This window comes from Schistocerca gregaria, chromosome 1 (assembly GCF_023897955.1).
Source record: "Schistocerca gregaria isolate iqSchGreg1 chromosome 1, iqSchGreg1.2, whole genome shotgun sequence".
Lineage (NCBI taxonomy): Eukaryota > Metazoa > Arthropoda > Insecta > Orthoptera > Acrididae > Schistocerca > Schistocerca gregaria.
Window position 1 is genome coordinate 1158326533 of NC_064920.1, and position 23317 is coordinate 1158349849.

Below are 23317 nucleotides of genomic sequence, written 5' to 3' on the forward strand. Positions count from 1 at the left end.
AATGCCCAAGAATTTAAATAGGATTAAGTACACACGAGGCTAAAATCAATTGCTAGCACCTTGGACATCGTCTTAGGCTTAATTGACACTACAAAGAAATGAAGATAAAAGAACAGACAAATGACGACGCCCAGCAATTTAAATAAAAATAAGTAAGCACAAGGCTAAAAGCAATTACTAACAACTTAACAAGCACACATAAAAATATCAGACTGCTGCCACATCACAAAACGGAACAGACGCGAGCACAGTCCCCGGCAAGCCAGAAAACCAATCGCACACACTCCAACAACCGAGCCAGCCTGACCACAGTGATTTCAACTCAGAATCAGGCCGCGTGAGCACACCGGGCCAGCGCAAAACACACACTGCCAAATAACTCCCACCAACAGATACGGCTGCCCCCCGGGGCGGGAAAACAGGGGCGACGACCGGGTACACACCAGCAGAAAAGTCGGCACCTAGACTCCGGCTAAAACGGAATCACGCAGAAAATATAGACAACAGCTGAAGTAAAGCGAAACGAACCCCGCTACGCAGACCGGACAGAGCAAAGACACAGAAAACCTGCCCTGCAGTCCTTACAACTCCTTGGTGCGGAAACCCAAGCGATATCGTGGCACCCTTTTCAGAGGCGGAGTACCTAGAGCGATCGCGTGCGGGGATCCGACAGTTGTCCACTACAGCACGGCACCGACACGCCACACCGCCCAACGCCCAAATCAACGAGGCCCGCCAACAACGAGACCACACCTCCGTGCCGGGGCGGAAGGCAAAACACCACTAGCTCGGTGCGAATCCAACTGCTGAGCCGAGCGCTCGCGGCCCCACGCGACAAACGCTCCAGAGGGCAGCAGCCGCCTCAGCGCCTGCGCAGGCCGAACCAGATGGAAACAGAAATACAAGTCGCTATCGATAGTGCCGGAAACGCAACGCGCCAGAGAAATGGCACATGGTTGAGCTGAAACAAAGCAGCAACTCCCCGTACAGAGATCTACGCACATCCACAATAGATTGTGTACTGCATCTGGTGGAAGAGCGACGGTGTGAATTGCTTCCCCGAGGTGTATCCATCACTGCTGACATTTATTGTCAACAGATGGGGCGTCTTGCAGACGCAATCCAAGAACACAACCAGAAAGAATGTGTGAAGTGATGCTATTCAACGATGATGCTCGCCTGCATTCTGCTCGGCTGACAAAAAACGCTATACAGGAGTTGGGAAGTCATTCCGCTCTCACCTAATTAACCTGATCTTGCGCCCTTAGATTTCACCTTTTTCGCTCTCTATCGAACTCTGATGTAAATTTGCTCTAAACGTGACTCGAAGAGTTCTTCGCTTCAAGACCATGTAATTTCTACAGTCACGGAACGGAAAAGTTACCCTAGCGTAGGCACACTGTTTTAAGAAGTGAAGGAGAATATATTATTGATGACTTAAGTCTGTGTTATGTGTATCTGCTGCCAGCCGCTGTGACCGAGCGGTTCTAGGCGCTTCTCTCTGGAACCGCGCGACCGCTACGGTCGCAGGTTCGGATCCTGCCTCGGGCATGCATGTGTGTGATGTCCTTAGGTTAGGTAGGTTTAAGTAGTTGTCAGTTCTAGGGGACTGATGACCTCAGATGTTAAGTTCCATAGTGCTCAGAGCCATTTGAACCATTTTTGTGTATCTGTTGTGTTTACTAAACTTACGATGAAACACTACGAACTTATGCACAACCTAATAATAATAATCCTCAGCATATAGGACATTCAAGATCTTTCTTAAATTTTTTCTGAACGTCCGCGGAAAGAAATTTATAATCTTGGATTTTACAGAATTTTTAGAATGCCTAGCAACGAAATATCTGTGGTGAAATCCGAGATAACAACGAGCCCACTGCTTACATGAAAAAGTGGAAAGGAAAGCGTACTTAGGACTGTGAATGATTTACGCAGCGGTTCATTAACGGCTGTAAAGCTATTTGTTGCGACAGGAACCCTAAAAGATCTTTGATATTGTGAAGGATGTCTTTCCAATACTATGTTTCTGGTACAACTAAAAGGAGCCTGTGTGTTGGAGAGTTCTTTCTTTGTGTGTGACGTGAACCAGTATTTCTGCCGCGCTTTTCAAGAGCAGGTGTTAAGGTGAAAGACAAATAGCAAGAGCCGAGAAACCTGAGCAAGCAGGCAGCTCGCATGTCCGCCTGCAACTAAGGTAACTGAACGTAGGATATCGTGCTGTGGTCTAAAGCATGGCTACTACAGATTTGCGCTACAAACAATTCAGATCTAACCGCTATGAAATTTGTTCGAAAGTCTTCCAGAATGAAGGCCAATGTAATTCAGAAATGGAAGTATTGATATTTCTTCTCATCCGCGGTGGATACTTTTACGACCACGACTTTCACTGGAGGCTCTGCAAGTATTTTTTATTTATTCACTTCCAATATCCTGGATGGCCGTAGGCTGCAGCTTACTGTGATTCAATGAAACTTCAAAACCATCAGACTTGCACTGAAGTTTATTTTTATTTCAATGGCGTCCAGTTTTGGACTTAAGTCCATTATCAAGCCATTCACATAAGTCCAACCATAAACCAGTGCAAGGTACTAGTTGCGTACAACAGTCCGGTGCTGGTTCTTTTGAGGACACGCCTAATTCCCTTCCCCATCCTCACTCAATCCGAACTTGCTTCCCGACGCTAATGACATAATCGACGGCTTAACTGTAAATCCTAATTGTTCCACCCTTCATTCCTCTACCGCCCCTTCGAAATTCACAATCACTGGCTGACTCAGTCAGCTGTGCCTACAACATCTTCGCTTCTCTTCCGCTGAGCAAGCTTTCTTCGTTTTCTTACAATGTTTCTCTCCACTGCTCCTTCAAAATCCACTTACAATGGATACGATAGTGCACGGCATCGGAAGTCAAGCAATGTTTCCCAACAGGTTTTTCTATGTCCATCTTCTAGAACAGTCTATGCTTACTAGGTAGACGTGGTCTTATAACCAGTTTACCTTGCAAGCAGATGTAAAGTGCGAACAATAAGTCCTCTCGTGACGACAGGGACAGAGAGAAGCGACGTGTATGCAGTGGACGGTGGACATTCACGATTATTTTTCGGTTTTAAAAATCCACAAGAATGTCAGTTATGTTTACAGACTTCCGTAGGTGGTAAGAAGTTCATTTCGGTGCAAACAAATTCGCTATACAATTAACATGAACATATCTGCTAATAAACATATGCATCTGCTTTTTAGGTATTCATAGAAGGGGCGAACTTCTAGTAAAATCGTGGGACTCATATTTCCAGTTTTACAATAAACGCTTATCCGGTGTGTCACTCGCAATTCAATCCACTGCTTTCTTCTAGATTTTCCTTCGGTGACTTTCCACGGCAGACGTCACAGTGCAATACATGTAAATGTGAGGTGACGATTGGAACACAATATCTAGTATTGCTCAGCTGAGGTACACTATAACGGAGAAAACAAGCAACCTTTGCAGCTTGGTAACAACATTGTACTGAGTGACCCAAAAACCCAGTAATTCACAGAATAAGGTAAATGAAGAAATAAAACTTGACACACATGCTTGAAATAACATGGGTTTTCATGAAACCAAAAATGAGTGCAAAAACCGTCCAACAGATGGTACTGGACAGCAACAGGTAAGTGACGCCGCTTGAGAATCGTGTATAAAATAAGCTTTAACGAGAGGAGGAGTCAGAAACGCCAGCATTCGCGGCATGTTGATTTTAGCAGAAAGGGCGCTGTTATTGAAGCATTGCTATCAGAAACAAATGGGTTCAAATGGCTCTGAGCACTATGGAACTTAACAGCTGTGGTCATCAGTCCCCTAGGACTTAGAACTACTTAAACCTAACTAACCTAAGGACATCACACACATCCATGCCCGAGGCAGGATTCGAACCTGTGACCGTAGCAGTCGCACGGTTCCGGACTGCGCGCCTAGAACCGCGAGACCACCGCGGCCGGCACTATCAGAATCGAGACTCCGCAGCTACTGCAACTTTACGATACTATCGCTACAAGAAGGGTTTTTTAACGGATAAAGGTCCTGTGACATGTCTCGCTGTAAACAATATTATCATAAAGTTTGAAGTCACTGGCTGTTTCAACGACTGACCCCGTAGTGGGCGACCATACGCATGTGCTACTGCTGCTTGAACAGTTCAGGAAGAAATGGAGACTTCAGCTAATTCATCTCCATACGGTGAAGTCAGCGCTCGTGTAGTCGCATGTCGCGCTGACATTCCAAGCACTGCTGTTTGGAGACCACTGTGGCGTACCCTTCAATGTTGTCCATACGAACGTCAGCGTGATCTTGAACTGTTAGCCATTGACTTTGTGACGCTTGGGAACTTGAAAAAATGGGGGAGGGGGGGGGGGGGGGAAGGGTGATGACGACTTTTGTCTAGCGTATTGTGGACTAACGATGCCTATTCCACACTCCGAGGGTCTGTCAACACCGAAAACTGCCGAGTTTGGGCTACCAAAAATCCTAGAACTATCGTGCAAATCCCACTGCATGACGAGAAAGTCAAGGTACTGTTTGACTTCACCGTATCGATGGTGATTTCTTCGAAGAAATGCGCGTTCTTGCTCTTCAAACTGCCAGCATGACGCGTGCAAGGTACGCCGACATGTTGCAGAATCGCATCATATGTGAAAGATCTCTTGCGCCAAACGCTTAGTGAGGACTGCGTGTTGCGCCTTCAGATTTATGTGACTTATCGCGTAATCGAAATTTAGCTGATTTCTTTTTGTGCTCATATGAATAACTTAACACTTTTCCTTATTCGGGGTCAGTTGCCACTTTTCACACCATACGGATATCTTATCTAAATCATTTTTCAAGTCGTTTTGATCATCTGATGACTTTACAAGACGGTAAATGACAGCATCATCTGCAAACAATCTAAGACGGCTACTCAGATTGTCTCCTATGTCGTTAATACAGATCAGGAACAATAGAGGGCCTATAACACTTCCTTGGGGAACGCCGGATATTACTTCTGCTTTACTCGATGACTTTCCGTCTATTACTACGAGCTGTGAACTTTCTGACAGTTACCCGAGCAAAATTCCATCTTCCATCGCTCATCTCCTGCTCCAATCACATTAGCGCAGAATTAGCACCTCCAGATGAAAAGCCGATCTCGCTCAGACAGAAATGTGCGCTTCTAATTGAGCTCTTCTGTAATTCTTACATAGGAATGAGATAGAAATATTATTGTAGTTTATCACCGATGAGCTTCCTTCCGTGAGAACCAGTGAATGTAACGTATTAAATTATTTACCGATGATTATCATTTGACACTCACGCTCGGAGACGCTAACCTTCCAGTAGGTAGCGAGTGGTGGGGTTCTATTGTCCTTACAGGTGAAAGTCGATGTGACGGGTCATAAGACGTGTTCTTTATTACCGGCCGCGACTCCTCGCAGTTCCTGGTCGTGAAAGCACCAGGTGCCTTCAAAAATAAACGTTCTGTAGGCTGTTAAAATAAAAACAGCTGGAAGGACAGTAATATCATCGCCTTTGGAAGAAACTGCGGTCCCTATAAGGTCGCCGAAGTCCCAAACTTGCCGCTTGAGGAACTCGGACACACTCACGTGATACCGTCCACTGCACTCAATCGTGCTGAAAACTGTGAAATGGAGGCTTAGAAAGAACAGCAACGGGGTGTAGTGCGCTTCCTAATAGCGGAAAGAGAGCGGAGAACGGAAAGCCGTCTAAGAATGGCGCAAGTGTAGTTGAATTTGGGGTATAATCGTGTAGCTAAAGAGAAAGCTAGATAACAATGACAGTTTTCAGTGCTGGGGCTTCAAATACATTGCAGTGAAAGATAAATAAGGCATGAACAGCATGTATGAACTACGAGCACTTATTCTTGATGATTGAAATTATACTTATATCTCATCCAAAGTTAATCAGCCGGTACTTTCGCGAAACAGTCCCTAAAATACTCCTCAATGGTACCCAACTACCATACCAAAAAACAGTAAAATACCTTGGAAAAATCTTGGATGAACACCTAAACTGGGAAGAACAAACAGTCACAGCTTGCCGGAAATCGCTCTCATCCCTACATGCAATTCAAAAATTTAGAAAAATATTTCCAACCCATGTTAAACAAAAATTAGTCCAAACAATAGTCTTGCCTAATCTTTACTACTGCGATGTAGTTCAACACGGCACAAATAGTGAAAATTCTAGATGCCTCGAGCTAGTGATGAATGCTTGCGTTGGATACGTGTGCAATATTCGGTTGTATGATCATATCAGTCCTTCATACTCCCAGCTAGGTTGGATACGCCCATATAAGGCACGCGATCTCCACATGATGTGCTTACTTCATCGATTTCTTAGCCACTGGTGCCCCCAGTACTTATCTTCTCACATTAAACACCTATCATCATTCCACTATCGCAACACCAGATCGGATACGTCTAGCATCTTGGCTGTACCTTTACATAACACAAAATCCTTCTCCGTGTCAGTCTCCATCACAGCCATAAGACTGTGGAACGCGGTCCCCTGTGATCTGCGTCTTATCCAGAACTACTCAACATTCAAGAGGGAACTCAAAACTTACATATAAGGGACGGTATAGCCACCATTGTTGTGCCCCTCCCATCTCTTTCTTTCTCCTCTCCATCACAGCTTCGAATTTTACCATTCTGTTTCTCTTCCTCTAACCTATCTACCTCTTATATATCTCTTTCACCCCATTCTATCGTTTTATGTCTCTGCTCGATGAGAATAACTCACAAGCTGCAAGAACATAACGAGAAAATTCCCAACTAACAATGGGACTGACATTCACAAAAGAAAAGTATGTTTACTTTCATATACATAGTCATTATTATTATTATTATTATTATTATTATTATTATTATTATTATCATTATTATTCTTGATTGTTATAATTATGTTTTATTGTTATAATTATCATTGTACTACTGTTATAATATCTATTTTTTTCTTTAACATCAATACTGCATAATACGCTATATGTCCTTAATGCTATGTAGAAACTGTAACTCGTTCAATCTGAGTATGCCTGGTTAGGTGTAAGAGAGGGCCTGAAGGCCTTGCCAGGTAAAATAAATAAATAAATAAATATTTGATATAACTCAGCACTGTGAAACATGCGATTATACCCTATACCTTGGGGCACAAACTGGCAATGCTTTATTTCCCATTTGAGGCATAGGAGACATCGATACTCATGCAAGTCATCTTCCGTCCACCCTGTACAATTCTCAGGGGCTCACTACTCACATTTTACTTTGCTCAATCACCTGATTTTGTTGGTGACAAGGAGGGGTGACAAGGAGGTCTCCTTCCAAAGACGACAAGGCGTTTCATTCTTATCTTCAGATTCAGAGCAGCTGTTTGTTTCACATGTCTTCAGACTTCTGTTTTTTTTTTTTTTTTTTTTTTTTTTTTTTTTTTTTTTTTTTGAGGCTCCCTGATCACAGAGGGTTTTCCTCTCGATAGGTCATTCTGCTTTGTTTCTGTTCTAGTATATGTAGTTCCGAACAACTAGTTTGGACTGGGTTGCCGCTCTTCCCGGATGGCTGTTAAGACCCGTCTTAATTTCCTGACCGCATAAAGCGCTTCACAGTCCCAACTCGAATGAAAATATACTCTTTAATAAGGGAATAATAATCATATTTTAAGTGACAAAAATAACCTAAAAATTGGGACAAAATAACTGTAAATTCTAAATGTACCCATTAAATTGTAGTTATTAACACGTGCACACGCAAGTAGCGTGCCGTTACAAGCATCTATTTCTTACGTCACACATTTAAGCTGTACATAACGAAGTCATGGGGTAATATCACTTAGTTCCGGTTTTACCCTATTGCTTCGACCTTGTTTTACTCCAACTGTACCTTATCTGTAAAATTCCTTCTTCATAAGAAAGAAGGTGAAGAATAGATTAACATAGCATGTGTTCATAACGCCTGTTAAAATATTATTCATTGTATTAATAATTTCAACTTTCAAAATCGGAGAATGTGAAGCGTCAAGCGACCGCAAGTCACGAGATCTGCCTATTCACTTCGCCAACAATGTATGAGAAAACACAATACCAAAAACATGAGAAGTTGCAGATTGTGTAGCAGAATAGCAACCAACATAAATTTCCAATAGCATCACGTTAGTTAGAAAATAAAAAATAACCCACTGAAGATAGCACAAAAAGTGCTGAAACATGCCTGAGTGAAACAAAACAGAAAGAATTTGTCTTGCATAAGGCTGAATCCCTCGTCCTAATCCCTCGTGTAGTTGGGGAGTTTTCAGCCTGCTGCAATCTCCACACATTTACGATCATTCTGGAACGGTACAGGATGCCAACAGGTACAGGCCAGCGACCTGAATGTGTGCACGGTGAACCGCTCGGCTGAACGCTTATTTTTTCTGTTTTTACATTTTGGAACATGTGTTTGTCAGCCGTGATATCGCGGGACACCATTCGGCTATCCCCCCCCCCCCCCCCTCCCCCATCCTAGGAATGGCCTGATATGTTGAACCACTATGGTCCAGTGGGTATATAAGAAATAAAAATAGTTACATAAATAGAAATAACAAAAAAGAAAGTTAAAAAACCATTATTACCAGTTACTCTGAGCTATCACCCTCCTGCTCTCCCCGGCACGACTCAATTTTATCAGTTTACTTAAAAAAAGTGAGGAGAGGCTATGCCGTGGGGGACGGATATGCAGACTCATCGCGACAATGCGGCATTCTTCTGTTACTGTTAACTATATTTAAACATTAAGACATGACATGAACTTCTTTAAGGGGTAAGCGACAACTTTGTTTCGTCCAAGGCACAAATAAAGCTAGCATAATATTATAGTATATGTAGCAACATCTTCCGTATCCCATGACTTACGGAAAACACTCTACGTCGTTTACACTAGATTGTACATTATGCTGTGCACAATAATTCCAATCTGTGCGTTCGACGTCCAGGCTTATCTTCACAGAGACTGTATGTACCCGTACGAGCAACTTCAGCTGGCTTGCGGAGTATGGATGTGGATGTAGATGTAGAAAGATGTCCAAAGCGACCACCATGCAACTGTAAACACTTTGCCACTCTCTGGACCATATTCCATTAACCCTACGCATCGTAACTACATCAACCACGGCATGCACGCGAACTATTAGGTCGTGTATATCCATGGGTGGCGTATTATAAACTTGTTCCTGTAAGTGTCCCCACAAATATAGATCCAGTGAACGTAGGGACCACAACATTGGACCTCCTTGACTAATCCATTTCCCTGGAAACGCTTCATTTAAATAGTTACGCACATTCATTCCAAAGTGGGGCATGCACCATCATGGTGAAACCATAGCTCTTGCCGAACACTGACTGGAACGTTTTCCAATGCGCCAGGCGAAGTATTGCAAGAAAATATACGATACAAGGGCACATTTAATTTTTCCGGCAATGGGCAAGGACCCAAAAGCACTCCTCCCACGATTCCAACCCATAGGCGTTTGCCAAACCTGGCTGAGAACCACGTTCACAGATAACATATGGGTTGTGTTCCGAACAATAACGGGTGTTCTGAAATATCTTCACGAGGGAAACTAGATTCGTCAGTCCATATCATGTTACTTATAACATGTTAGTTGTTTTCCACGTGGCAGAAAAACCATTCACAAAACTTTACTCGTTGAATTCGGTCTCCTGGGCTCTGGTATGTAATGATATGGCTGCATTTCTTCATCGTGCTGCACTTCAACAACTAGTTTTTGAGATACTGGATCTGGTACTTGGCCGAGGTGACTGGTGAAAGGTCTCTAGAATCGCATCCTCCGCCTGTAGAACACGTCTAATCCTTGGACGACCTCTGTCCATTACATGTGCACGAAGTTGGTGCAAGTGACGAAAAAAATTCTTACAGGGCTGGCACTTTTCAGGGCACCGTCCAGTATACTTATTCGTCGTTTGTGCACTCCTTCGAGAAGCAGGCCTAGATGAGCATGACAGGACAACTTATGGCTATGCTCTGAGAATTTAGTAGACACACGCGTGCAGTTTGGTGGACCACACTGTCGTGTGATAGGCTGTTGTCATGTGACAAAATGATATTCTTATAAACGATGAGAAGTAGGTAACGGACGTGTGAGAGTAAAGAAGGCGCAGCAGTCATGGACTGTGCGGTTGGTCCCGGTGGAGGTTCGAGTCCTCCCTCGCGCATGGGTGTGTGTGTTTGTCCTTAGGATAATTTAGGTTAAGTACCGTGTAAGCTTAGGGACTGATGGCTCAAATCCTTCAAATGGCTCTGAGCACTATGCGACTTAACTTCTGAGGTCATCAGTCGCCTAGAACTTAGGACTAACTAAACGTAACTAACCTAAGGACGTCACACACATCCATGCCCGAGGCAGGATTCGAACCTGCGACCGTAGCGGTCGCTCGGCTCCAGATTGTAGCGCCTAGAACCGCATGGCCACTCCGGCCGGCAGGGACTGATGACCTTAGCAGTTAAGTCCCATAAGATTTAAAGAAAAAAAAGTAAGGAAGGAACGTGAAGAGGATTCGAACCGTAGCTCCATGACAGACGTGGGTTTCATGCCCCGGCAGTCTCCTCATTGACCTACGACGCCTGGTGTGGTAGTGCGGGGTGATCCACATTTCCCTGTACATTCTGATGCGCTGCGAGGTGGGACAGTTGCCAGATTATCGGTTTCACATATGTGTTTTCAAAAAATTATACTAGGTAAACTTTTATCTTGAATCTGGATGCAGAATTGCATGACAACCTCCAAGTGCAGTATTTTTCCTTCACCCTTTATGTAGTTGTGACATGTACTGGTGTTATGGTATAACTTTCACACTGTTCATGCCAGCGTATGCTTGACAATGGTCTTTTGACCGAATCTAGCAGCATAGCGAATTGCGCAAAATAAAGTACACCTGAAGGTTCACCACGAATTTTAACATGTACAGGGTGACGCAGGGGAACGGGAAATTTTGAACGTTACAGTTGGCAGCACTGTAGCGCCGGCAGATGTTCGAAAGTTTACACAGTTGATGGGAACGCATTGCCATTTAGTAATCATGGAGAACTGGACTGGTGCGGAACACGCAGTAGCTGTGAGAGCGTTTTACAAAAATGGTGATAGTGCGACTGCCACGCAGAGAACATTTCGACAGCATTACCAGCTTGGACGTCATGGACGTGTCCCATCTGCGCATGCGATTACAACGTGGGTGTGAAGTTTTGAAGAAACAGGATCTGTCTCGAAAGAGAAACCTCCAGGTGGCATTCCAACGGTACGTACCCCAGAGAACATTGCAGCTGCTAGAGCTGCAATCGAAAGAAGTCCTCGCCGCTCCGTTCGACAGCATGCATCTTCGCTAGGGATTAAGCGACGAAGCTTACAAAGAATACTGCACGAATTAGACTTCCATCCCTATAAGATGCAGTTTGTGCCACACTTACATGAACGAGACCCAGCGTCACGTATGGACTTTAGTAGCCAGATATTGGCTAAAATCAACGAGGACGCGAATTTCCTTGGTAAATTAAGTATATCAGACGAAGCCCATTTCCACCTGAACGGATTCGTGAATAAATAAGGTGTACCGTACACGTCCTGCAACAATCCATGAACTGAAGGAGAACATTGAAAACGAAATCACTGCCATTCCCCAAGATTTGCTACACCGTGCATTCCAGAGTTTTCATAACAGGCTGTTAGAGTGTGAACGCCGAATGGGAGCACATCTTTCCGATGTCATCTTTAAAAAGTAAAGAGACACTTTTGGAGATTTTGATTGTAAAGACATACTGAATAATGGCATACTGAATACATTAACTTTCGTTAATAAATTACTAGTTTTATGAATTTATTCGTGGATATGGCGTTATTTCGAAATTTTCTGTTTCCCTGCGCCACCCTGTACAACAGATGTGGGAGAAATGAGAACGAGGACATAATGAAACACAGCCTTATTCTCAGTATTCCAAGAAATTACCTTCCAAAATGTGTTAAGAAATATGCACTGTTGTGCAAAACGTACAGACGAAAGTAACTTTCGTATGATGTGTCATTGCCAAGTGAAGTAGGTCGATGTGATTTGCATAATACATAGAAAGAACTGCCACAGAATAGCACAAAAGATAACTGAAAGAACACGCGATGAAACGAATAAAAATGACTTACTCAGAGACAATAATTACACTCATGTCATGGCGGTTTATGAAGTTCTCTTGGACAATGCAAAAGGCAGGACATGGTTCCTCACGTTCCTCATAGGGCGTGTGATCACCATCGACGATAGTACATGTTCTGCAACTCGGCCCTATGGTGGCCTCAAGATCGGTAAGGAGTTCTTGTGGTAGTGGTACCACTCCCCTCTCTGCACGGTCATCAATGTGTCACTGGTTGATATCACTCATTTAATTTCCTCGTGATGACGGCGATACAGTGTTACAGTTTTTATGTTGAGCAGCGTATCCGCGTAAGTTGGTTCTGGAGGAGGCTAGGCACAGCGCAGTGGACCACATATATGGTGAGAGGTGTGTTAGACACTCGTAACAAGGTCAGCATCACCGCGTGGGTTCGCGACGATCTCTGCAGAGGTTTGAGTCGCCCTCTAAATATGGAGCTGCACCACTTCACGACTCAGCACGTCTTAAGGTGAGGAGCCCCTCCCTGTACCTGAGGAAGGCAGTCATGTTGACTTGAATGCCTGTCTTAATTATTATTATCGTTCCTTACTTAACGTCCTTAAGCCTGACGGACGACAATGGAAAGCACGGCAGTGAATTGGCTGTTGGCCAGTGTCGAGTGTCCTCCATAGAAACAAAACGCTTGCTGTGCTGCCACTGTGCCAACTCATTCCGTCTTGAGAGTCTGTAGGCTGTTACATCTACATCCATACTCCGTAAGCCACCTGACGGTGTGTGGCGGAGGGTACTTTGAGTACCTCTATCGGTTCTACCTTCTGTTTCAGTCTCGTATTGTTCGCGGAAAGAAAGATTGTCAATATGCCTCTGTGTCGTCTCTTCTCGAGATATACGTAAGAGGGAGCAATATACTGCTTGACTCTTCGGTGAAGGTATGTTCTCTAAACTTTAACAAAAGCCCGTACCGAGCTACTGAGCGTCTCTCCTGCAGTCTTACACCGGAGGTTATCTGTCATCTCCGTAACGCCGTAACGCTTTCGCGATTTCTAAATGATCCTGTAACGAAGCGCGCTGCTCTCCGTTGGATCTTCTCTCTCTCTTTTATCAACCCTATCTAGTACGGATCCCACACCGGTAAGTAGTATTCAAGCAGTGGGCGAACAAGTGTACTGTAATCTATTTCCTTTGTTTTCGGATTGCATTTCCTCGGGATTATTCCAATATATCTCGGTCTGGAATCTGCTTTACCGACGATCAACTTTATATGATCATTCCATTTTAAATCACTCCTAATGCCTACTCCTAGATAATTAATGGAATTAACTGCTTCCAGTTGCTGACCTGCTATATTGTACTAAATGATAAAGGATATTTCTTTCTCTGTATTCGCAGCGCATTACACTTTTCTACATTGAGATTCAATTGCCATTCCCTGCACCATGCGTCAATTCGTTGCAGGTCCTCCTGCATTTCACTACAATTTTCCATTGTTACAACCTCTCGATGTACTACAGCATCATCCGCAAAAAGCCTCAGTGAACTTCCGAAGTTATCCACAAGATAATTTATGTATATTGTGAATAGCAACTGTCCTACGACACTCCCCTGCGGCACACCTGAAGACACTCTTACTTCGGAAGACTTCTTTCCATCGAGAATGACATGCTGCGTTCTGTTATCTAGGAACTCTTCAATCCAATCACATAATTGCTCTGATAGCCATATGCTCTTACTTTGTTCATTAAACGACTGTGGGGAACTGTATCGAACACCTTGCGGAAGTCAAGAAACAAGATATTTACCTGGGAACCCGTGTCTATGGCCCTCTGAGTCTCGGGGGTGGACGAATAGCGCGAGCTGGGTTTCACACGATCGTCTTCTTCGAAAACCATGCTGATTCCTACAGAGTAGATTTCTAGTCTCCAGAAAAGTCATTATACTCGAACATAATACGTGTTCCAAAATTCCATAACTGATCGACGTTAGAGATATAGGTCTATAATCCTGTACATCTGTTCGACGACCCTTCTTGAAAACGGGGATGACCTGTGCCCTTTTCCAATCCTTTGGAACGCTACGCTCTTCTAGAGACCTATGGTACACAACTGCAAGAAAGGGGCCAAGTTCCTTCGCGTGATCTGTGCAAAATTGAACCTGTATCCCATCAGTTCAAGCGGCCTTTCCTCTTTTGAGCTATTTTAATTGTTTCTCTGTCCCTCTGTCATCTATTTCGATATCTACCATTTTGTCATCTGTGCGACAATCTAGAGAAGGAACTTTAGTACAGTCTTCCTCTGTGAAACAGCTTTGGAAAAAGACATTTAGTATTTCAGCCTTTAGTCTGTCATCCTCTGTTTCAATACTATTTTAGTCACAGAGTGTCTGGACATTTTGTTTTGATCCACTTACCGCTTTGACATAAAACCAAAATTTCTTAGGGTTTTCTGCCAAGTCAGTACATAGAACTTTTCTTTGGAATTCATTGGATGACTCTCGCATAGCCCTCCTCACACTACATTTAAGTTCGTGTAATTTTGTTTGTCTGCTAGACTTTGGCTATGTTTGTGTTTGCTGTGAAGTTTCCTTTGCTTCCGCAGCAGTTTTCTAACTCGGTTGTTGTACCACGTTGGCTCTTTTCCATCTCTTACGATTTTGCTTGGCACAAACTCATCTAAATCTGTGCACGTACGTCTGCCTCTGTTATTATACACGTAGACGGAGTGAGTTCGTTCTGTTGTTAACATACTGGAATGGAAGCAAGATTAAGTTATCACGGCCCATCTGTTGTAATGACTCCTTTTAGAACATGAAAAGTTACTAAACAATACTGTTTACGTTGCCCCGACCGTGTACTGTCCCATAACCAGCAAAACTTCGTCTGACTGTCTGATACTTGACACAGCTGGGCTGTGCATCGGTAATCCCACAACATTCCACAATGTTCCAAGATGTTCTGGAATGTTCGGGAGTAGTCTGGATCATCGGCAAAGATTCCAGATGTTCGGGATCATCCAGAAACATCCCAGATCATTGTAGAACATTCCAGAATACTTTCGAATCTTGTGGAATGCTCTGGAACATTGTGGACTATTCCAAGTCTTTTTGGTATGTTCTGGAATTCGCCACTATTGGGCCTACCCATTGGTAGGGGTAATAAAGCAAGATACGTCGTGGGTCGAAAGTCAGTTTCTTATCAGCGACAAAAGGAGTAACCGAAAAAGTTGTGCAGTGAGTAAATAAAAACAAACCGTGATGTGTGAGTAGTCAAAGTGATACATTGGCTGAATGTAAATTGAAAATAAAGTGCGAATAGTGTATCAGGGGCACTTAGTGTATTTGTCAGTAACAACTGGATTTGATTTATATTTAGAAACAAACGAAGATCGAGAAGCACGTTTAAGTTCCCAACGAACGAGAATGGGCACTGTGAGAAGCAGAGAAACCAAACAACAACGAATGAACAGACGGAAGAATCAAGAATTATAACACAATATTATAATAAAAGATTGCTAACTAGAGCCATCCACGAAAATATGTACGGTCGAGGACGATTAAAAGGTATAACCTAACAAATCAAGCATTACACTATGTTCCTACGAAAGAATATAACAAACACAAACACGTCTTAATCGTGAAAATCGATAACATCTGCCAAATTTGCAACTCGAAAAATTTCAGTAGAGAAAAACCAGGATTCTGTTACATAAATGGAAAAATTCGATTAGTAACTCCCTGAGCGAAGCCGGGTACCCCAACTGGTAATAAATATAACCTGGTGCACACCTAAGCATTTCTCCCTGTGACTCTGTAATCGTTGTGCACAGTGGCCAAACTCAAACTACCATTGTCTTAGTACTCAGCGTACGTAACAAGTATTGCTGTCCCTCATCTTGCATGATTCAAATGGTTCAAATGGCTCTGAGCACTATGGGACTTAACATCGGAGGTCATCAGTCCCCTAGAACTTACAACTACTTAAACCTAACTAACCTAAGGACATCACACACATCCATGCCCGAGGCAGGATTCGAACCTGCGACCGTAGCAGTCGTGGGGTTCCTGACTGAAGCGCCTAGAACCGCTAGGCCACCGCGGCCGGCTCTTGCCTGATTATAAAGGTGTTTATTGACTAGGGAGAGCTGTATCGATTTCCCCTGCTGTGGGTTGTTCCATGACTGTTTGGCAAACAATCTTGCAGTATTAAAGCGTAAGAGCTGCAACACTGTATAGCCGGCCGCGGTGGTCTCGCGGTTCTAGGGGCGCAGTCAGAAACCGTGCGACTGCTAAAGTCGCAGGTTCGAATCCTGCCTCGGGCATGGATATGTGTGATGTCCTTAGGTTAGTTAGGTTTAAGTAGTTCTAAGTTCTAGGGGACTGATGACCACAGCAGTTGAGTCCCATAGTGCTCAGAGACAACATTGTATACCACCGGCAATTACACAAGCTGTCGCAGTTTTGACCAGTGGTGCCTCCTGTCGGAATATGTGACACTTTTTAAACACCCTGTAGACAGTACCACTCATGTTCTGCAAGCGGAACTGCTTCTGTAGTACAACATATCTTCTGTACCACTACGTCCGTTTACGACGGCATCATCAGCGACGGAACACAAGTTTGAATGAGGGAAAGACAGAGAAAGAGATTGCGTCTTTTTGAGTGAAACTATCCTGAAACTTCATTTAAGCAATTCAGAGACACCATGAAAACCCCAAAACCCCATGATAAACAGGGGACGTTGTTCTTCCGAAAGCGAGTCCAATATCGTATGCATTCCGGTAGTTCTCTCGATCGACAAACTCGACTCACATTCGAGCCTCTGCTTGGTGACCTACAACCAGGCTTTTCGTACATCACCTAAAGCTCTTAGGGCAACTTCTGGGCAGCTCTTTTAACGACAGAACAGAGAATGTCTTTCCCTCTCCTGGTCTAGTCTCGTCTCAAGTCAATTTAACGTCGGGAGGTCGCGACATTCTAACCTTGTTGTTCTTGTTGGACTAACGGAGTCCGCTAACATGCGTGTGGTGCTTTGAGAGGGCAGGCGGTTGCTGCTCGCACAGTATCCTGTCCGCTGTTTTCTTGTTGCCTACATGATGGCCGGACAGTATCACCGTGTACAGAACAGCCTGCTGGCGGAACATCTGCAAGAGCATGGCCGTGCAACCATTGACTGCTCACTGTAAAACCCCGCGGCTGAACTTTACGTGGCCAAGAATGGTAGACCACATTACGATAACAGAACGCATTAAGTAGGCCTTGTGGTTCACGGACATACTTACACATAATTTTAGTTTTTGTCTGGGACAAAGGACAACATTGTCTCAGAAGTAAATTAAATCTTCCAGTCCGACCACGGTTTTCGGGAGGTTTCCCTTGGCCATCAGACGAATGCTGGAACTGGAAATCCCAAAAATACCAAATCGGGTTTCCCTCTGGAACAGTTCCAGACTGTTGGGATATTTGGATGAAAAGGGCGAATTCTACAACAGCCGCCCCTGCTCTCATGTGTTGGAAATGAATAAAAGGAAACAAAAATTTTAAAAATAAGATTTACCGTAAAATCCAAAGATATAAGCAAGTACATGAGAATTGCTCATCTCCGAAATCAGCTGATCACGTGAAACAAACGACTGAATGTAAAACAGCCAAGATGGAAAAAGGAAGTATCTTCTTGAAAAGCTTTATTGAATAGATGCCTTTATAGATGCTTTGGTGTAACTTGTAAGGATCAAAAGTCAGTATGAATAACAGTATCTAGAAACCTTTTCCTGCCTTACGAAAGTGACACACACTGATTCACCAATATAAGAGAAGCATGCTAACATTAGAAATAAGCCTTTTATACACATCAAGGGAGTGCACGAGATAAAAATTACAAGTGGTGTTTTTTTTTCTTTAGAAAAATGATTAAATACATAACTACCAACGAGTCTCTTATATACAACAGATGACAAGAGACTGTCACACTTTTATAGACATAAAGGAAAACGAGGCGTCAGTAAGATGGAATTGGTACTTTCGGAATAGGTTTTTCTTATCAAACCTTGTTTGGAAGGGGAAGGAGGAATCACTTACAATTGCTGCATGTTATTTATAAGTTCTTGTATCTGTGTCTCACAAGCATTCGCGTTATGCAAAGAAAACAGAAAATCGAATAAACTAGGTACACAGGGCTGTACAACAACTTAATCGTACATATCTGAACCAATAACAGAGAACGACCTTCTCCCTTTATTTAGGCCATCAGTCTTCTGACTGATTGTATGCGGTCTTTGACCTCCTCTCGTGTGTCAACCTCTTCATCTCAAGAGTAGCACTCACATCGAACATCCTCAATTACTAGTTGGATGTATCACAATCTTTGTCCTTCCCTACAGGTTTTGTTCTATGCTGTTCCCTTTATTATCACCCAAGTAATATCCTGATGTTTCTTCTTTTTGTCGGTGTTTACCATATATTTCGTTCTTCGCCGATTCTGCGGGAAATCCCGTTTCTCATCAGTACACCTAAACTTCAATAGCCGTCTATAGCATCTCATTTCAGACATTCCCATTTTTTCCAGTTTTCCATAAAACATGACTCACTTCCTTTGATGTGGTCCAAAAGTGCAATCTTAGAAATTTTTCCTTCAAATTAAGCTTGATAGTCAATAGCAGTAGACTTCTTTTGGCCAGCGAATTCCTCTTATTATGTGACAGTTTGTTTTCTTATGTCCTCCTTGCTTCGTCTGTCATGTGTTGTTTTGATTTCCAAGGTGGCAGAAATCCTTCACTTCTTCTACTTTTGTGGTCCACAATTTTGACGTTAAGTTCCATCACTAAATTCATTTCTGCTGCTCCTCATTACTTTCATGTGAGGCCATTTTAAAAACCATTCAACAGCCAAGATCGCATAATTTTTTTATTTAAGGCAGGAGGTTTCAACAGACTATTCTGTCATCTTCATGTCTTAAAATCTTTTGTTGTAAAACATGTTCGTTTTACGCTGACCTCACACACAAGATTTGAAGAGGATAAAAGACCTAAAGATGACAGCATAGTCTGTTGAAAATGGTTCTCGTAAATAAAAAAAAATATTTTAAGCGATCTTGGCTGTTGAATGGTTTTTAACAATTAAACATATCACCGTTCAGTTCTCGAAGAATGAGGAAATTCAATCAATCCATTTTCTGTGCTCAGCAGATTGTTATATTAAACAGGTTCTGCACTTCTTTCTCATTTCCAATAAGGATAGCAATGACATCCGCAAATCTTATCACTGATATTCTTTAACACTGAATTTTAATCCCCTTCTAGAAGCTTTATTTTATTTCCGCCACTCATTCATCGGTGTACAGCTTACACCTCTTTTCTTGAGAATTTCTAATTCGAATTTTAAATTGTCGAATGCTTGTTCTATATTGAGAATCCGATCAATGTGTTGATTTTTAAGGCTTCTTTCCATTATCAAACACAACGCCAAGACTGCCCCTCTGGTGTTTTCATCTTTCAAAAAGAAAACATTGATCGCCATGTAACAATTGCTCAATTTTATTTTCCATTCTACTGAATATTATTCTTGTCAACGACTTGAATTCAGGAGCTATTAAGATATACTTCACGCACACCTTCAGGATTGTATGGATGACATTTTTCCAAAAGTCTGATGGTGTCTCTCCAGATTCATAGATTCTACAAACCAGTTTGAATAGCCGTTTAGTTGCCACTTTCCCCAAATCATTTCAGAAATTCCAAATGAATTTTATCTACACCTTCGTCCTCGATGAAGCCTAGCGATGTGTTAAGCTCTGACTCTAATACTGGATTCCCCAGTGTCCTCCACATTATTCCGCCTCTGCTGCTCAATGGTCGACGTGTATGACTGATATTCCAAGGGCCTGGGCTCCGTTCTGAGTGCTGTCAAGGGCCGGCCGCTGTGACCGAGCGGTTCTGGGCGCTTCAGTCTGGAACAGCGCGCCTCCTACTGTCGCAAGTTCGAATCCTGCCTCGGGCATGTATGTGTTGATGTCCTTAGGTTAGTTAGGTTTAAGTAATTTCTAAGTGTAGGGGACCGATGACTTCAGATGTTAAGTCCCATAGTGCTTAAAGCCATTTGAACCTTTTTTTTTTTTTGCTGTCAAGGGTTTTTCCTTGGTAGAAGGGCTGGAACAGGGTACCCTCAGCCTCATGAGGTCAGCTAAGGAGCTACTTGATTGAGAAGTAGCTGCTTCGATGTCAATAAAATAGGTAGTGACCAAGAGAGTAATGTGATCTGCCATGCCCCCTATACCGCATGCAAATCAGGCCAGCAGCAGAGGATGACAAAGCAGTCGTTCGGTTCCGACTATCTCTTTTGCACCAGAATGCAGAGCTTTGTTTATGTCTTCCACGACGACGCTCACTTCTTCTACATTCATATGATCATAAATCTTTTCTTCTTTCTATTTCACTTCACTGACCCACTGTATCTTGACGAAGCCTCTGCATTTCACTTTTCAGGTTTTCTAGCTTTCCCACCACATAAAGACTTTGACATTCCGAGCTCAAACTCGTAGAATGTTACCCTTTCGTTCATTATTTAGTCTTCGCCTCCCTCGCCCCTTTTTTTTGTCCTCTCCAAGGTATCCGACTGGGGATTATTCTTGAATTTTTTGCCAGTGGAGACATCAATTTCCGACCACTGTTCTATGGATAGGAAAGGAACACATTACACGTCTTTAATCTTCATCCATACAGAAGACATAGTTACTGAAATCAGATGTATCTTTTGGGAACTCCTTGTACTATGTGAAATGATTTATCGTTCGTAAAACCAGGCCGCCGCCGGCCCGTGTGGCCGAGCGGCTCTAGGCGCTTCAGTCTGGAACCACGCGACCCCTACAGTCGCAGGTTCAAATCCTGCCTTGGGCATGGATATGTGTGATGTCCTTAGGTTTGTTGGGTTTAATTAGTTCTATGTTCTAGGCGACTGATGACCTCCGAAGTTAAGTCGCATAGTGATCAGAACCATTTGAACCATTTGAACCAACCAGGGCGCCATTTGGATGCAGCAAGTGCTAAAACATGCTGATCCACAACTCAATTTGAAACTTCCTGGGAGATTAAAACTGCGTGCCGGACCGAGACTCGAACTCGGTACCTTTGCCTTTCGCGGGCAAGTGCTCTACCACTGACGGAAGTAAAGCTGTGAGGAGGGGGCGTGAGTCGTGCTTGGGTGTCTCAGTTGGTAGAGCACTTGCCGGCGAAAGGCAAAGGTCTGGAATTCGAGTCTCGCTCCAGAACACATTTTTAATCTACCAGGAAGTTTCATATGAGCGCACACTCCGCTGCAGGGTGAAATATCATTCATAACTCAGTTTCTTTAAAATTTATCTGATTTGTAGATTAAGCCTTTTATTTTTACTAAAATTGTAAATTCAAAACTTTGAAAAGTCGTAGAACTAACGAAAGCTTCTCAAAAGCGATAATTAAATTATGTTCCAGTGCAAAAGCACTCATGTTAAAACTGAAAATTCAACTTTGTAATCATACTTGAAAATGATGAAGTATTTTTATCTGGAAGCCGAAACTTAAAATTCATTAGTGCACACATAATCCGCTACAACTTAGCGACAACTGCATCTGAAAGTATCTAATCGTTCTAGAAACATTTTCGATGGCTGGTCTTTGCTGCCGCATCCGTTATATTCCACCAACGAAGAGATCATAAGAATCGGAGGACAAGGTTCTACAGAAAGACTTTTTTATTTTATTGGATAACCGGTTTCGACCCATTTTCGGGTCATCCTCAGATCATTAATTACTAAACAGAAAAGAAAGGGGGTTCCAGTAGCACAATGACAGCCACAAAGTGCCATAACAGTCGTATACATAGAAAACATAAAACGTTTTAGTAATTATTCGACCTGAAGATCTAAAAATCGGTCGAGCATGTTATGCAACAAAATAGGAAATAACATAGGTGGTGTCTGTCTTTCTGCACATTGGTAGTGGCGAGGATGTCCTCTGGACATAGTGTGCTCGGTTATGAACAAGTTTGCACTAAGCAACTTCGGGACGTGACTCAGCTCCTAGAAATTACGGAGAATCACGGAAAGCATAAATCCGGTTGCCCGGACGAGAAGTTGGACCTTGGTCCTCCCGAATATGAGTTAACCTCTCTCTGCAGACTAGCGGCAAAATACGCGGTAAGCCAGTGCAAAAGGAGTCGAAATGGCGTAACAAGTTACCGAATATGCTGCCCGCAAGAGACCGTGTGCCGTCTATGGCAGAGGTACAAAAAGTTAGCCAGGAAAAGCCTCGTTGACGGCCTTGTGACCAGCACGCCTATAAACGAGCAGCGGCAGTGGTGCGCGCCGCGGCCGGCGGAAATGACGAGTGGATTATGACCGAGCACGCGTGCGGCCGGGGGCCGTAAAACAACAAAGTTACGCGCCACTTCATTTTCACGGCACGCGAGTTCCCCCGTCTCCTGCGCTTCCCCTGCTGAAGGGCTGCGCCGTAAACACGGCTGTTAGCCGCCAGCCGCGAGACTCGGGCGCCGCTGCTGCCATCTGCCGGCTGGCGCCGCCAACGGCGCCGGCATCTCAGATTTAGCGCATAGTTAACGTCGTGGGTCTCGTCGTCGGAGCTGGAAAAAGTGTATCGGAAGGTGACGTTTACTCCAACTGACAAATATCAGTTTGCGTACGTATAATAGAAATAGGGCTCACGATCATCTCAAGGCCGAAAGAGTTTCCGTTTACGTAAAGGGTTACCAATTTTAGGTTTACCACATTTCTAAATGAAAAACCGGGGTTTTGTATAAACCACAGTAGGTTACTACCCCTTCCTTTCCTTTGTCCTATTTCTGGGCTCCATCTTCCACTTCCCCCTTCCCTCCCTCCTCCATCCTGTTATTTCCCGCCTACCCTCTCTCTGCCTCCCTTCTCTCTCCCGAGTCCGTTCTCGCTACCCACGCCCGGGTTCGCGGGTTCGATTCCCGGCGGCGTCAGGAATTTTCTCTGCCTCGTGATGACTGGGTGCTGTGTGCTGTCCTTAGGTTAGTTAGGTTTAAGTAGTTCTAAGTTCTAGGGGACTGATGACCATAGATGTTAAGTCCCATAGTGGTCAGAGCCATTTGAACCATTCTCCCCCAAGTCCTTTTGCGTTTTCCTTCCTCTCCCT

At 43.5% G+C, this 23317-nt stretch overlaps 1 protein-coding gene across 1 annotated transcript in view; it reads left to right on the plus strand.

The window, feature by feature from the left end:
• The window catches only part of LOC126284072 (serine/arginine repetitive matrix protein 2), a 1302087-nt gene that overhangs the window by 304083 nt on the left and 974687 nt on the right, over nt 1-23317 (plus strand). The window lies entirely within an intron of this gene.